Below are 13,968 nucleotides of genomic sequence, written 5' to 3'. Positions count from 1 at the left end.
AAACGGCTTGCGTGAACCCACTTTTAAAGAAACCTGGTTTAGATCCCTCCCTCCCACATAATTTTAGACCAATTTCAAAACTGCCTTTTATTGCAAAGATTCTAGAAAGAATTGTGTCCAAACAGCTGCTCACTGTACTGGAAAATAACAAAATATTTGAAAAGTTTCAGTCTGGTTTTAGGAAGTACCACAGCACTGAGACTGCCCTGCTTAAAGTCACCAATGACCTTTTAATGTCTGCTGATGAAGGTATGTGCTCAGTCCTTGTACTCCTGGACCTTAGCGCTGCTTTTGACACCATTGATCACAACATCATGTTAGACAGACTGAGGCACTGGGTGGGGATCTCTGGTACTGCCCTAGAATGGTTTTCATCCTACCTGTCAAATAGCAAGTTTTGTGTGTCTGTAAACAACTATGTCTCCTCGTTCTGTCCAGTTAAATATGGTGTGCCTCAGGGGTCGGTCTTAGGGCCCATTTTGTTTTCCTTGTATCTGCTTCCCCTTGGACATATTATCCATAAACATGGCACTTCTTTTCATATTTATGCTGATGACACAAGATTATACTTGCCCGTCAGATCCACAGACTCTCGCCTTGTTATATTTCTGACCTTTTAGTCCCATACGCACCAGCACGTACCTTGAGATCCTCGGGCAGAGGTCTGTTGTCTGTTCCAGAGTCTCGACTGAAAACTAAAGGGGACAGAGCGTTTGCTGTCAGGGCCCCGAGGCTCTGGAACAGCCTGCCTAAGGAAATCAGGTCAGCTGAGTCAGTGAACTCCCTTAAGTCCCTTCTTAAAACATACTTTTATAGGAGAGCCTTTCCCGATCTTATTTGACTTTATTTTATCCCTTTTATTTTATTCTTTTTTAGTAATTTTATATTTATCTGTATTTTAGTCTTTTCAATGTTTTCATGCTTTTATCTTGTATTGTTTTTTGTATTATTGTCTCTTGGGTATTATTGTCTTCACACTTGTTAAAGCACTTTGTAACTTGTTTTTGAAAAGTGCTCTACAAATAAGGATTATTATTATTATTATTATTATTATTATTATTATAACACTGAGTAAAGATGTGGTGTGTAGTCCGCGTATACAGGAAAACCTCGAGTTAACTACGAGCAAAACCTGCTCGGAGCAGTTTAGAGATGCGACGTAAATTGCCATGGCAACAGACCTCGGGTAACACCTATCCACCTTTCGTAGTACGGGTTAACTGGGAAGTTACACCCGACGTCACGAAGTTGCTCCTGAAGTTACCTGGATAAGCCAGTTGCTGTGCTCCCTGTGTTTTGTTTGAGACACCCAAAATAGAGAGGTTTTGTTTTCATTTGGGTTTTTGAGTTAGTAATCCCTGTTTTGGAGGGATCTCTTCTGCTCGTTTTGACTTAGTAATCCCTGTTTTGGAGGGATCTCTTCTGCTCGTTTTGACTTAGATGCTTGTCTTAAGGATGACCTAATATGTATAGCAAGCCACTTCATAATCACAGTAACTAAAACTTTGTTAAAGAAGGATCCGGCCATTGCAGCATTATCCTTAGAGGACAGCTTAGATTATGAGGTTGTTAAGCCATTTTGTGTGTATGTGAACTGGTTCCCGAGGCATATCGTCAAAAGTTTAGAGAGCACAGAATGCAGAACCAGTCGTACGTAGAGTTGGTCTTTTTGACAAGTGGGCCGCTGCCTGTAAAGTGACTTATTTTGATTCTCTAATTCTCTTTAAAGATTCTCTTTAAAAAGTGCCTCCCTGACCGCACTGTTGTGTACTTAAATAAGAACAAAGTACAGACATTGACGTCAGGAGACTTAGGAGTCATTAAGACATACAGGCTCATCTTCAAGCAATTCTTTTGGCTGGGGATGAAATCAGATGTAGCCAGGTTTTGTCGTAGTTGTCATGTATGTGAGATGGTAGGCAAACCAAACCAGGTTATTCACCCCGTGCCCTTGTGTCCAATTCAGTACCTATTCACAGTTATGTGTACAGCTAACCGTTTTCCAGAAGCCATTCCACTCCGCACCATAACTGCTTGCGTCATAGTGAAAGCACTGATTAAGTTCTTTTCTACATTTGCTCTACCGCGGGTAGTCCGGTCTAACAGAGGTACATACTTCCAGTCCAACCTATTTAAACAAGTGTTCAAAACATTGAACGCGTAGCATTTTGTTTCGTCTGCTTATCATCCTGAGTTGCAGGGTGCATTAGAACGTTGGCATCAGACGTTAAAGTCATTGCTTTGAAAATTTTGTGAAGAGAATGGGACAGATTGGGATGAGGGGGTTCCCTTTGCATTGTTTGCCGCTCGTGAAGCTGTAGAGGAATCACTAGGTTTCAGTCCTGCACAGCTGCTTACTTAAAGTGATGAAACATTGTTACGATCGCTCTGCTGTGCCCCGCCATATTCAGGTTAGAGGTTGATGCCAGTGCCATTGGGGCTGGCGCTGTCCTACTTCTGGAGGATCATGAGGGGGTGGACCATCCTGTGTGCCATTTGTCTAGGATGTTTTACAAGCACCAGCTCAATTACTCTATTATAGAGAAAAAAAACCTTGCTTTGATGTTGGCCTTGCAACATTTTGAGGTACATGTTGGCTCGAGCTCTCTGCCTAGCGACCTATACCAACCATAATCCCCTTGTGTTTTTATCTCGCATGTACAATCATAACCAGCTATTCATGCGATGGGCCCTAATAGTGCAAGACTACAACCTAGAGATCCGCCACAAGAAGGGTTCTGAAAATGTGTTTGCTGATGCCTTTTCTAGTCTGTAGTGTTCAATTCAATTCAATTTTATTTATATAGCGCCAAATCACAACAACAGTTATCTCACAGTGCTTTTCATAAAAGAGCAGGTCTAGACCGTACTCTATGATGATATTTACAGAAGCCCAACAGTTCCCACCAAGAGCAAGCACTAGGCGACAGAGGCAAGGAAAAACTTCCTTTTAAGAGGCAGAAACCTCGAGCAGAACCATGGCTCAGGGTGGGCGGCCATCTGCCTCCACCGGTTGGGGACTGACTGAGACCTTCTAGCAGCAAATATTTATTGATGTGCAATCGTTTGTTCAGTTGTTGAGACTATAGCCTAATCTATTTTATTATTTAGGAAAAGGTATTATAGCCCCAATACAGAACAGTTTTCAATATCGGCCTGATCTAAGTTTATTTTATACTTGAAAGGGGTCTACTATCCAAATAATTTTCAAAAACCAAATTCAAATTCAGTTTCTCAAAATCAAAGGCGGGTAGTAATGAATCACATGTACTCAAGTAACTTTTGAGTAAATTGTACTTGTCAGAGTAGGTTTATTGCATCATACTTTTAAAAATCATTAGCCTACTTTAACTCTGTTACATTTGGATACATTGATTGCGCTACTTATTTATTTATTATTTTATGCATTCATGATCTGTTAAGAGGTAGACGGTCAGCTGGTCCCAGGTCTGCTAGTGCTTTGTTATCCTACCGCAGTCACGCCTCCACATGACTCTGTTCAGAGCAGAATAATGGCTGAAGCCTTGTAGTATGGCTTTCAAATAGTGCTAGCAGCTCATATTTACAGATAAAAATTTAGTGCATAGTGCAGCCAGGCTGTTCACTCCAGCGTCGCAATTTGACGCCCTGGGATGAGATCGTGTTGGTGCAGCAGGATCCGGTTTCGGAGTCAATGCTAATATGTTTAATAATGTAAATGCTCCATATTTGTATAGCGCCTTTCTAGTCTTTTTGACCACTCAAAGCGCTTTTACACTACATCTGCATTCACTCACTGAGCCTAAGTGGGGCAATGCGGGGTTCAGTATCTTGCCCAAGGGCACTTCGACATGCAGCCTGGAAGAATTGGGGATTGAACCACTGTCCTTCCGATTAACGGGCAGCCCGCTCTATCTCCTGAGCCACAGCCACCCCAGAATAATAAATAGCTGCATACAGTATGTCGTGCTTAAAATCTACTCCTGCTTTCTGCCATAATGTAAATATTCAAGCTAACAGTGTACGAGCTGTCTGCATCTAACTAGTCATGCTCTTTGGTGTAGCCTGACAAAGACAGACCAAATCACAAAGAGTACGATCTAGACCTGCTCTTTATGAAAAGTGCAATAGGGTAACTTTGGTATGAATTGGCGCTATATAAATAAAACTGAATTAAATAGACTAGAATAGAAGAGCTTTGATTCAATCCAAAGAAATGCTAAATACAAAGGCAGGAATCTGTGTGTGTGTGATTGTACCGTTTGTCCACTCGACCTCACACGTGGCGGGTGTATTGCTGGAAACCCAAGGGAGTGCAGTGTCGCATTTGGTGAAATTTGGACACGCTGACTCAAATCATTAATGCATCTCTTTAATCTGGCTATATTCCCACCAGTTTAAAAATGGCTTCAATCACCCCGGCCCTAAAGAAACCTAGTACTGACCCGGAGGATTATGAGAGCTACAGACCGATTTCCAATCTCCCCTTTTTGCCAAACCTCAGTTTGCTCAGTCAGCTAAATGAATAAATGTCATGTAATTACATCATGTAATGCATGATGCACCCTGAAGGCAAGTATGACTGTGAGCAAAAGCCTCAGATTTCCTCCTGTTCTGAACGCTCTCTTTTGAACTGCATTTCCTCCCACAGCAAGAGCACAGCAACAATACTCAGTCTGCCTGTATTGGTACAGGCTGGGCGGTTTTGTTTTTTTTTAACAAAAAGGGCCTGAAATATTTAGTAAGTAGTAATAGTAATATTTCGTTAGTATTCCTGGTTGCTGTAACGACAGTCGTTACAGTCGTTGGGACTACCGGTGGCCAAGACTGAACGACCATCGTTGGTATCTTAAGATACTAACGAACCAACAGTATCGATGACCATGGCAAACGACCCCACTGAGGTTAAATAGCTGAGTTTCCCTGCCAGTCAGTCAGAACAGAAGAAGTCCTTTGGATGAGGGATGAAACGTCTTCCAGTATCTTCAACCAAGTCCAGTTGCCCTTGACTTTAACCCTCGTTGGATAACTATGACCTGGATGACTGAGAAGCTTCATAGACATATGCAGTATAAGCATTTTCTCAATGTAGGGGTTAGATAACTAAGGTTGTCTTTTTAGAGTTGTCTTATAGAAGAATAATGCTTAAATAAACATGAAGAAAATAATGTTCTCTAATGCAACCACACTTTTACATTTACATTTATTCATTTAGCTGACGCTTTTATCCAAAGCGACTCACAATTGTCAGAGGCCGCACGATTCTCTGGAGCAACTAGGGGTTAAGTGTCTTGCTCAGGGACACAATGGTGGATGGGTCACAGTGGGGGATTGAACCCCAGACCCGGGCCACAATACCCATAATAAAGTAATTGTAGGGTACAGTGTGTTGAGAAAAGAAGGTTAAAATGTGCAGACTTAAACACAAGTCACAGATTATTATTAGGCTACTTGTTTAAATGTGGTAAGCACAGTTCAATAGTGACTACCCTTATCACCACTACAGTTTATTACAGTTGACAGCTCAATTATTTGTAAAGATTTTTCAAAGGATGCTATAGGGACAGGGGCCATTTTGTATGGGTCCAGAATTTTGTGTGCAGCTGCTGACAGCTGCTCTGTGGCTCAGACAGAGCTCACAGCGGCAGGCTGGACAGAACATGGACAGATGCTGCAGCTGTGCCACACGTCATGTTCAACTGACGTCGCTTTAAGACGACGGCGCTGAAGAAAGGATGTCTCCCTTGGTTAAATGCGTCGACTCCTCTCTCCCTGCGTCTCTTCCACGACTCCTCCGCTCGCATCTCGGGTGGGAGGGACGCGAGGCGAGGATGCGGTGGAGAGGAACTGAAGAGGTAGGCAACAAACTGAGAAATGAGAGAGGCCTCAGGTCCCTAAACTGGTATTACGGTAAATCGGACATGACATCAGCTCACACTGTGAAAGTGGGTGTTTCCGCATTCCCCAACCGCCCGTGAGCTTCAGGGCCGAGCGCACACGCAGCGCTCACATCGTTGGACGCACATCAGGAGCAGAGCGGGGACACGTCCGCGGGATAGTTGACGGTTCGTTGGGGACATCCCGCCTGGAAGCCGAGCGATCACACCGGGTTTGTCCTGCTCCAGGCTCTGCTGCGGAGGCTGCTGCTGCATGTCGATGGTCGGTGTGCGAACAGTAGGCTACTTCTCTATTGGTTTTCCTCTTTATGCTGTCTGACACATTGGAAGGTAGCAGCTTTCACTCACACCGTGTCACTATAGATTAGAAAGTTTGACGGCATAGCCTACATTATACCCTGTGGTACGTGAGCGTGTTTGCAAGATAAACCATGTCACAACAGGTTGATACCAAGGCATGTTGTAAGATGCTTGTGGTACATGAAACACAAAATTAGTCTGACGCACATTTAAACAATAAATAAATAAATAATTATTTATTACTCAAAACTTTTTCTCAAAAGGTTTTCCCAGTTAGACCTGCTGTTTAAAACCAGGCAAACAAAACCAAAAAGTTCTAAAAACCTTATAGGCCTACTTTGAAGGTAAACCTGTTGGTGACCGCAGGGATCCACCGTCATTGTGAAACCTTTTTGGATATGTGAAACAAGAAATAAAACACCCATGTGTTGAAGTTACTATCAGTCCTCTGATCTACACCCGGATACCGCGGAGACCGCAGACTGTACTGAGCAGCCTCTCTGTCAAGAATAGCATACAACAGAAGAGCTGGTGTAATGTTACATATTTACACCTAAACCGAGAAAGCCAACGACGTTCGAATGAAGAAGTGAGTCTAAATAGCAGGTCAGAAAAAAGTTGCTTCCCTGCTGATTAGTTTGAGAAGTGCGGAAGGGGGGATTATGTTATAACTTTAAATGGTTTATTTATTTTAAATACGTTTTTTCTTTACAATTCAGTGTTTTAAGATTTTTATCCCCCCACACACACCTAAAGCTACAACTTAAGCACCACTGTGGGCTGGACACAGAATCCTCAAAGAGACATTTACAACATAAAATAATGAAAATAATATCAGAATCAGCTTTATTGGCAAGTCCACAAGGACTTTGTTTCGGGGACTTGGTGCATTACAATGAACATAAAATATATAAATATTAAAATGACAAGGTAAACATTTTTATTTTATTATTTTGTATTTTATTGTGGGTAAGTGGGGCATGAGTGTCAGCGAGGGTCCCGGACCTTGTTGATGAGGCCAGCTACAGATGGGAAGAAAATGTTCTTGTGGCCTGAGGTTTTAGTCCTGATGGACTGCAGCCTCCTGCAAGAGGGAAACGTCTGAAACAGTTTGTGTCCGGGTTTTTTAAAATCCCTATACTTTATTGATGCACTGGACAAATACTCATCAGTCAAAACACAGCAAATGCTAAGATATCCATGTCTGTAGTTTCAACAGAGTGCCAATTCTTCTCTTTAACTTATCGATTCACGGCAGTTTCAGTAGTTTCATTCTCCCAGTTAATCTTTCATTCACATCATATCAATAATTAAGCTGATCAACTTCATATTTTTTTGAACCAGGGCCTTGAGCCTTTGGATCAAGTAGCTTGTGAAAAATAAGGTGTGTCACATTTAGCAGCTATAGCTGTCATTTCAGTGTTTCAGATACATAATTAAAGCGTCCCTCTGGAATTTTCCTGAAACAAACAAGTTACTGTTCAGGGTTACTCACCAAAACACGTGGTCTTTTACATCCATGTGGACTAGTTTGCAGTCTTCTTCTTCACTGCCTTTCTGGGCCTATTGCAGCATTTCTTGGTTGCCACCTGTTGATCAGTGGAAAACTTAGTATTCTCTAGGTGTTTTATTAAAATATGTATCCAATTGATTATAAAGTATGACTTGTGTAACTGCAGCTGTGTAATAGAGGACATTTAGGGGTCGCACATGATGGCTTTTCTTTGAGTAATGAGGGAATATATGTTGAAAAAGACAAACTACTGTTGGAACTGTGGGAACGCTTTGAGCTTAACCTGCGTTGCACAGCAGCAGTCATGTGAGCAATTAAAGATACATAAGCTCCTGTTGTGAGGCTGGGTGGACTATGTAGTTCACAACCTTTTTGGCTGAGAGAAATGCTCCCACACTTTGGAGGTTTTAGGTCGTTAAGGTGTTAATACTAACTTTACTGTTCACTTCACTCCAGTAAGCGGACTGTGTCTCTATGGCCCAATGGGATCATAATCTAATCGATAATTAAATTTGTTTTGTTGGCATCTAATTTCATCATCAATTTTTATCAACTATGTTGATTATTTGTGGCACCCCTAGTGGTTTGTTTAGTAAAAAGATTCTATAACAGCAGTGATGGCACACAACAAAATTTAATAAAAAAAATAGAAGAGGTAAGAAAGTAAGTAATACAGTTTTGTTTTCAAAAAACACCAAATTTTTTGTCATACTGCACATTGCTGCAGCTCCTCTTTTCACCCTGTGTTAAACACTCCGTTATATAGCTAGTGAGTGAAGCATCTTACTTCTACAAGATCTTTGTTGGGAGTTGCACATGTGAAGTTCCTAGTTAAGGACTACTAGCCAATCAGAAGCGGAGAAGGGCGGGTCAGTGAGAAGCCGGTAAACAGCTTCGGTTCAGCTGTACATGTTGCCGACCAGATAAGCAACATGGACTGGAGCAAGAGTTTCAGAGTGGTGAGTTATTAATCTGTAACAAATGTATCTTTCATCCATAAAGTTTTAACTGAGCTCTGTCTCTACATCACACTAACAACTTTATGTCCACTGACTGCCTGGAGGGTAGCTAGTGTTTGGAAGGGAGAGGAGAGGTGTGCTGCAGCTCAGTGTTTTTCCACCGGTGTTTTTGTGGGTGTGTCGGACTAGCCGCTTGGCGAGCGTTATGACGAGTGTTACCATGTGACGTAGCCTGGTAACGGATTAAAAAAAGGCTAGAATTCAAACAAGCTGTTTTCAGGCAGTTCAGAGCAGTGTTTTCTGTGGGAGATGGGAACTCCCTTTGGGCTGGACTTTGGGCTTTTTCACTTTGCAAACCTAGTACATGCACGCTGCTTTGACCTGGTAAAATGTTGTTTTATTAACAGTAAAAGACAATACAGAACCAGTGAGCTGAACAACCTGTTCAGCTACCTCTAAGTTTTTTCTAGTTTACAGATTATTCTTTAAAATTACCAAAAAAAAGTAATTATAGATAAATAAATAAAAATATAATTATTAATGCTAATTATTATGCTCTAGAAGCTATTACACACTCACCAATCTTTCCTTGCCTCCAACCTTAAAGGTTGGAGGCAGCTGGCCATTTCTTTAATTTTGTTATTGTTTAAAAATCCTCTCCAAAGATTAGGGAGTGATATGCTTATTTGTCTCTCTAGTCTCTTCCTTACCCTGTCTGTGGCTCTCAGCCAAGGACATTAATTTCTACTGTAGACAAATCTTCAACAATGGGTCAGAAGAGATAAGACATAGTTATTTCCTAACCCAACACTCACTGTATTTTTCCGCAAATGTTACTCAACCTGGAGGAAATAGTGCACTTCAGGGGACTTTTAACAGCAACAGCCTTGCTTAAACTGCAGTGCCCATGTTTATGGTAATAAATCCCAAGCCTTATCCTCCACCTCTGAAATAAGCATCATCTTTACAGATAGCTGTAAAATAAAACTTTAGTTTTAGTTCATCTCTCTCTCAGAATTTGACATTACCATGGCACTGACTCATCTTTAAAAGGTGAAGAAGATGTTATATCCTACATGCAAAATAGACTTGAATTAAAGGAAGTGCTTTAAAATAAAGTAAACGCTGAGCCATTTTCCAAATCTGTTCTTGCTACTTCAGCGATGTAAACAAATCTTTACAGTGTTTTTTTAATGCTGGGGAAAGCAACGTAGGATCAACCAGTCATGTATTCTGCTCCAGAACTGAGACCAAGCAACATCGCCTTGAGCCGCTAAGCTACCATTCGGTAAACAGTCGATTCCATCCATCCACTTACCTCATCTTCAGAATAGCCTCTATATCGCTAGATAAATGTTGGTGTTGAATTATTTGGATGCACTTACGAAGATCATTTCCAACATCTTCCTTCAACCGACATTAGCAGACCCAGCATAAGAAGCCTCGTCACCTCCACAATTCTAAATTTCCTAATGCACTGTAGCCACTCTGCAAAAAACATTAAAAGATAATGGAATTCCTTTCTACACAACAGACAATACAGAAAACCTTTTCGATGCTATCATGTCAGTGTGTCATGCCCACAGTTCTGTCAACACCAGCCTTCCTCTTACAGCAGACTTGCCGTCAGTCTCTAACTAACTCTTTCGAGACCCTTGCAAACTGCTTGCAATCCTGGAAATCCCAGCGCATAACCATAACAGATGTCTTTGTCTCTTCGTGGCTCAAGTGGCTACTCAATTTTGATTCCACCATCATTTTCGACAAACTCTACTTGCCAGGCATTTCTCCCGTCCATAACTCCAGTCTCTCCTTCAGTATCAGAGCCACTAACAAATCGCATTCCCGAGCACTTAATACAGAGCGTGGGCCACTGGCTCTCCCAAGCATACCACTGGTACATGCGTTCAGACCTCATAAACCTCAAAGATCTCATATCCACTCAGTCTACTTTCAAATAACTGGGAGCTTTTCCTTTGTGCCCAGGTGCTAGGGCGGATTCGCCACCGAAGCTTCCCCACAAAGCAGTAGCAAACCAAAGCTGGACAGCGAGTCCAAGCCTCGCACAAAATCTTCTTGTTTCATCAATAAACCATTAGAACATATCTGTTGATGTGTCCTTGCTAGTGAAATTGCCATTTAAAATTTGCACATGCTGCCTTGGGGCCTGTAACTCTCGCCCCCTTGCTCTCACTATTGCCCTCTCTCTCTGTGCCTATGTCACTCATTTGCAGTTTTTATCAGCCTCACATTCTTGCCAGAACTCTTGAATTCTCTTACTGCCGTCTCACTTAAGTATATCTCTGTTTCGCTCTCTTTTGCCAACTTTTTTTCTCCCTTATGGTTACATGCATATCCAGGTTATTTGGGTTATTTTGTAGAAACTTTGTTTCTGTAAATTAGTGCTGACCAATTATAGTTTGATTACAGACTGTCGACAGTCTCTCGCTGTGTTTGACTCAAGCACAGCATGCTAGCTCGGTTAATAACAAATTGTTACAAACAAGCCAAAACGAAAGCTGTCTGTTTCTAGTCTAACTGTTTAGCTTAGTTTGTCACGTACCTTAAAATCCGGGCAAATTCTTGTAGATGGAGACAAACCAGCTGCTCCTTACTCTGCTCGAGGTTACCTGTAGGCAGTGAATAACGGCAGCAGCGAGAGGAGTAGGAAGAAGGGATACTGACTGATCTGCCAGTTTTTCATTCTTTCTAAACTTCACACAGAATTGTGATTTATGTTTATATGATTTATTTTATTGACATTTTAGATGAGTTTCCAGTGAGATATTATTGAGTTTACTTCATTACTTTGTGTAACGGAAGCCAGATGGCTTGATATTAAACTTCACTCCCCGACACCTTAAGAGACGCACTGCTAGTGCCCACGGGTTTTAGCCTCCTCGTTAGCACGTCCGCCTCCCGAGTGTGAATTTAACCTTTTCTTTAAAGTAATGTTTCACACAGATTTAATTTTCCCCTGGTATTGTTAGGGATTAATAGGCTGTTGTTATATTGCTGGTCTACTTGTATTCCAGTAAGCGGGCTGCTTTATTAGACTGGGAAGATAAAAATGATGCCAGTAACGGGTAAGGGCTGGGAAAAGAGGTGGAACCCATATACCTGATAGGTATAAGCAGGGTTATTCTCCATTGAGCTTTTAACGTTTTAGTTTATTGTTTTTGTGCAGCAAGTGGTTAGAGCAGTTGATTGGGTGCAATTCCGTGACTGCCAGGTGATTTTCAGCATGCTGAAAGTTTACCAGGTTACTGGGCATTGTGCTTAATTTATCCTGCCACAAACCTGCATGAAGTCTAGGGTTGAGTGAGCCAGTCAGTATTGGTTAGGCATTTAGCCAGAGGGACGGGCTCAATCTTTAAAGCATCTTGTTAGCCTGTTGGGTAGTGGTGAAAAAATGTAAAAATGGATACCATTGACAACTTTGTTCAGTGTCCAAGTGAGGATTTGTAAAATTCAGCTTTGGAAAGTGGTGGAATACTATAGTGTCGAACTTCCTAAAAAGTTAAATAAAGATGAGTTGTTGGCAACATTAAAGGCCTAATTGGAGGAAAGGTTTCTGCCTGGCTCAATGGAGAGTGCAAAGGCACCGGTAGATAGATCTGGTTTTTCTGATGTAGTTACCCCCGGGGTAAGTGGGTCTGCTAAGGTATCTGACAGCTCCTGTGCTGACTGGTTTTGGGGCTGGGTTAATATTCGATCAGCAAAAACAGCTTCTTCTGCTACAAATGCAAAAGGATCAGAATAATGTGCTGGCATTAGAGAAGTTAAAACAAGATGCCCACCTTCGGGAAGCTGAACTAGCCCATGCACAGGCAAGACAACAGTGAAGAGTGATGATATAAGTGGTGATATAAGTAGGAGCTTAAAAGTGAGGGAACGCTTCAGGCTTAGCCACAGAGTGCTGGAGAGTCAGTGTTGGTTCTTCCGACTTGGTTGTTCGATGTTGCTGTAAATTTACGGTTAGTTACAGGTTTAATGAGCGTTTGGCAGAAGCACGAAATGGGTTTGATGCTAAGCGTACACATCTGCTTCAGTCTGTGCACACTGGCAAGGCCCAGGAAGCTTTCTCAGCTGTAAGTGTTACTGATTGTGGTAAGAGTCGGGAACCGGAAGGATATCGGCAGCGGTTCAGATCAATCAGGAAAGAGAAACCCCATACATAATTAGTTGCTCATTTTAACCGCTGGTGTACTGCCTCTCAGGAAAACACCTTTTGAAGATGCAGGAACTTATCTTGCTTGAACTGTTTAAAAATACCCTGCCCGAGCGTGTGGTTACCTACATAAATGAACAGAAATAAAAGCACGGTTTCAGATGCTGCTAAATTAGCAGATGAGTCAGAAACCTCAGTCAGTGTTCAAGGTTCCTGTAGTGGAGCAAGAACAGACCCATTTCGCAGCTAATGAAGAAACTGACTCTGGTTATGCTGCTTTTGTTTCTGATGGTTTTCTTGGCTTACTTGTTTGGGAGGGTCTCCTGCTTACACCTGCCCATCTGGGTTGGGCTTCCTGGAGGGCATAATAGGGCTGCCTTTCTGGGAGTCTCTCTCCCTGCTGGCCTGCTGCTTCAACCCCAGCCTTTGTTCCTTTTTAAATTTGCTGCAACATGCATTACACACAGATCCAAAAAAGATTATTTCTGTTAGATGATATGGGATAAAACCCCCATCCCAGAGTTGTGTGCCACTTCAGAGGAAACCTCAGAGGTTTCCACAAAAAACATTTGGAGGCTCTATACTCCACTTTTTCTTTCAAACAGGACTTAAGTAAGTGTGTAAGCTGGGTGGGTAGCTCACATATACTAAGGGCAAGAGGTCAAATCAAATTGCTGGGGAATGTGGTTTGTTCCCAAGGTAATGAAATGCATCCACACAGGGACGTGCACAGGGGGGTTGCTCTGGTTGCCCGGGCAACTGCCCGTTTGCCTTTCCTGACTCAAGTTGCCCTTCCGACTCGCCCTTCCGAGAAAAAAAAATAAAATAAAAAAATAATCGCGATCGCAAAGCCTCATTCACTTCCATTCGGGCACCGAAAGTGAAAGTCAGTAGGGGAAGGGCAGACTCTGTTTAAGTGGCTGCACTGCTGCAGCGCTGCCTGCACGTCAGTCGATTCTGTTCCCTACCGGAATTCCTGTTTCCTTCCTTTATGCAATCATACTACAACAAATCATGCGTAGTTTTGCCCAGTTACCATACGTGATACGTACCAACAGAAGTGAATACGAGCTAGAAGCGCAACTGAATGTACGGGAAGCCAAAAGGTTAAAAAAGGATTGTATTTTTTTCCGAAATCTAAGCGTTTTT

General features: G+C 42.1%; 1 protein-coding gene and 1 long non-coding RNA gene across 3 annotated transcripts in view; one reads left to right on the top strand and one right to left on the bottom strand.

Annotated features, from left to right (window-relative positions):
- Positions 1–5,956: 5,956 nt before the first annotated feature.
- si:dkey-240h12.4 (death-associated protein kinase 2) overlaps positions 5,957–13,968 on the top strand; it is a 28,103-nt gene continuing 20,091 nt past the window's right edge. Inside the window, exon 1 of one of the 2 annotated variants that reach the window (XM_046058723.1) lies at positions 5,957–6,138. The gene's annotated coding sequence lies outside the window, so the exon portion shown is untranslated. Of the gene's footprint in view, positions 6,154–13,968 lie in introns of both variants that reach the window. The other variant, XM_046058722.1, reaches the window with a different exon arrangement.
- LOC123976497 lies at positions 7,156–9,264 on the bottom strand. Its single transcript, XR_006826368.1, has 3 exons — positions 9,228–9,264; positions 7,672–7,765; positions 7,156–7,260 (listed from the first exon to the last, which is right to left on the bottom strand). It is a non-coding gene; the product is annotated as an uncharacterized LOC123976497 (long non-coding RNA).

Source organism: Micropterus dolomieu, linkage group LG09 (assembly GCF_021292245.1).
Source record: "Micropterus dolomieu isolate WLL.071019.BEF.003 ecotype Adirondacks linkage group LG09, ASM2129224v1, whole genome shotgun sequence".
NCBI lineage: Eukaryota > Metazoa > Chordata > Actinopteri > Centrarchiformes > Centrarchidae > Micropterus > Micropterus dolomieu.
This window is presented reverse-complemented; position numbering and strand designations above follow the sequence as displayed.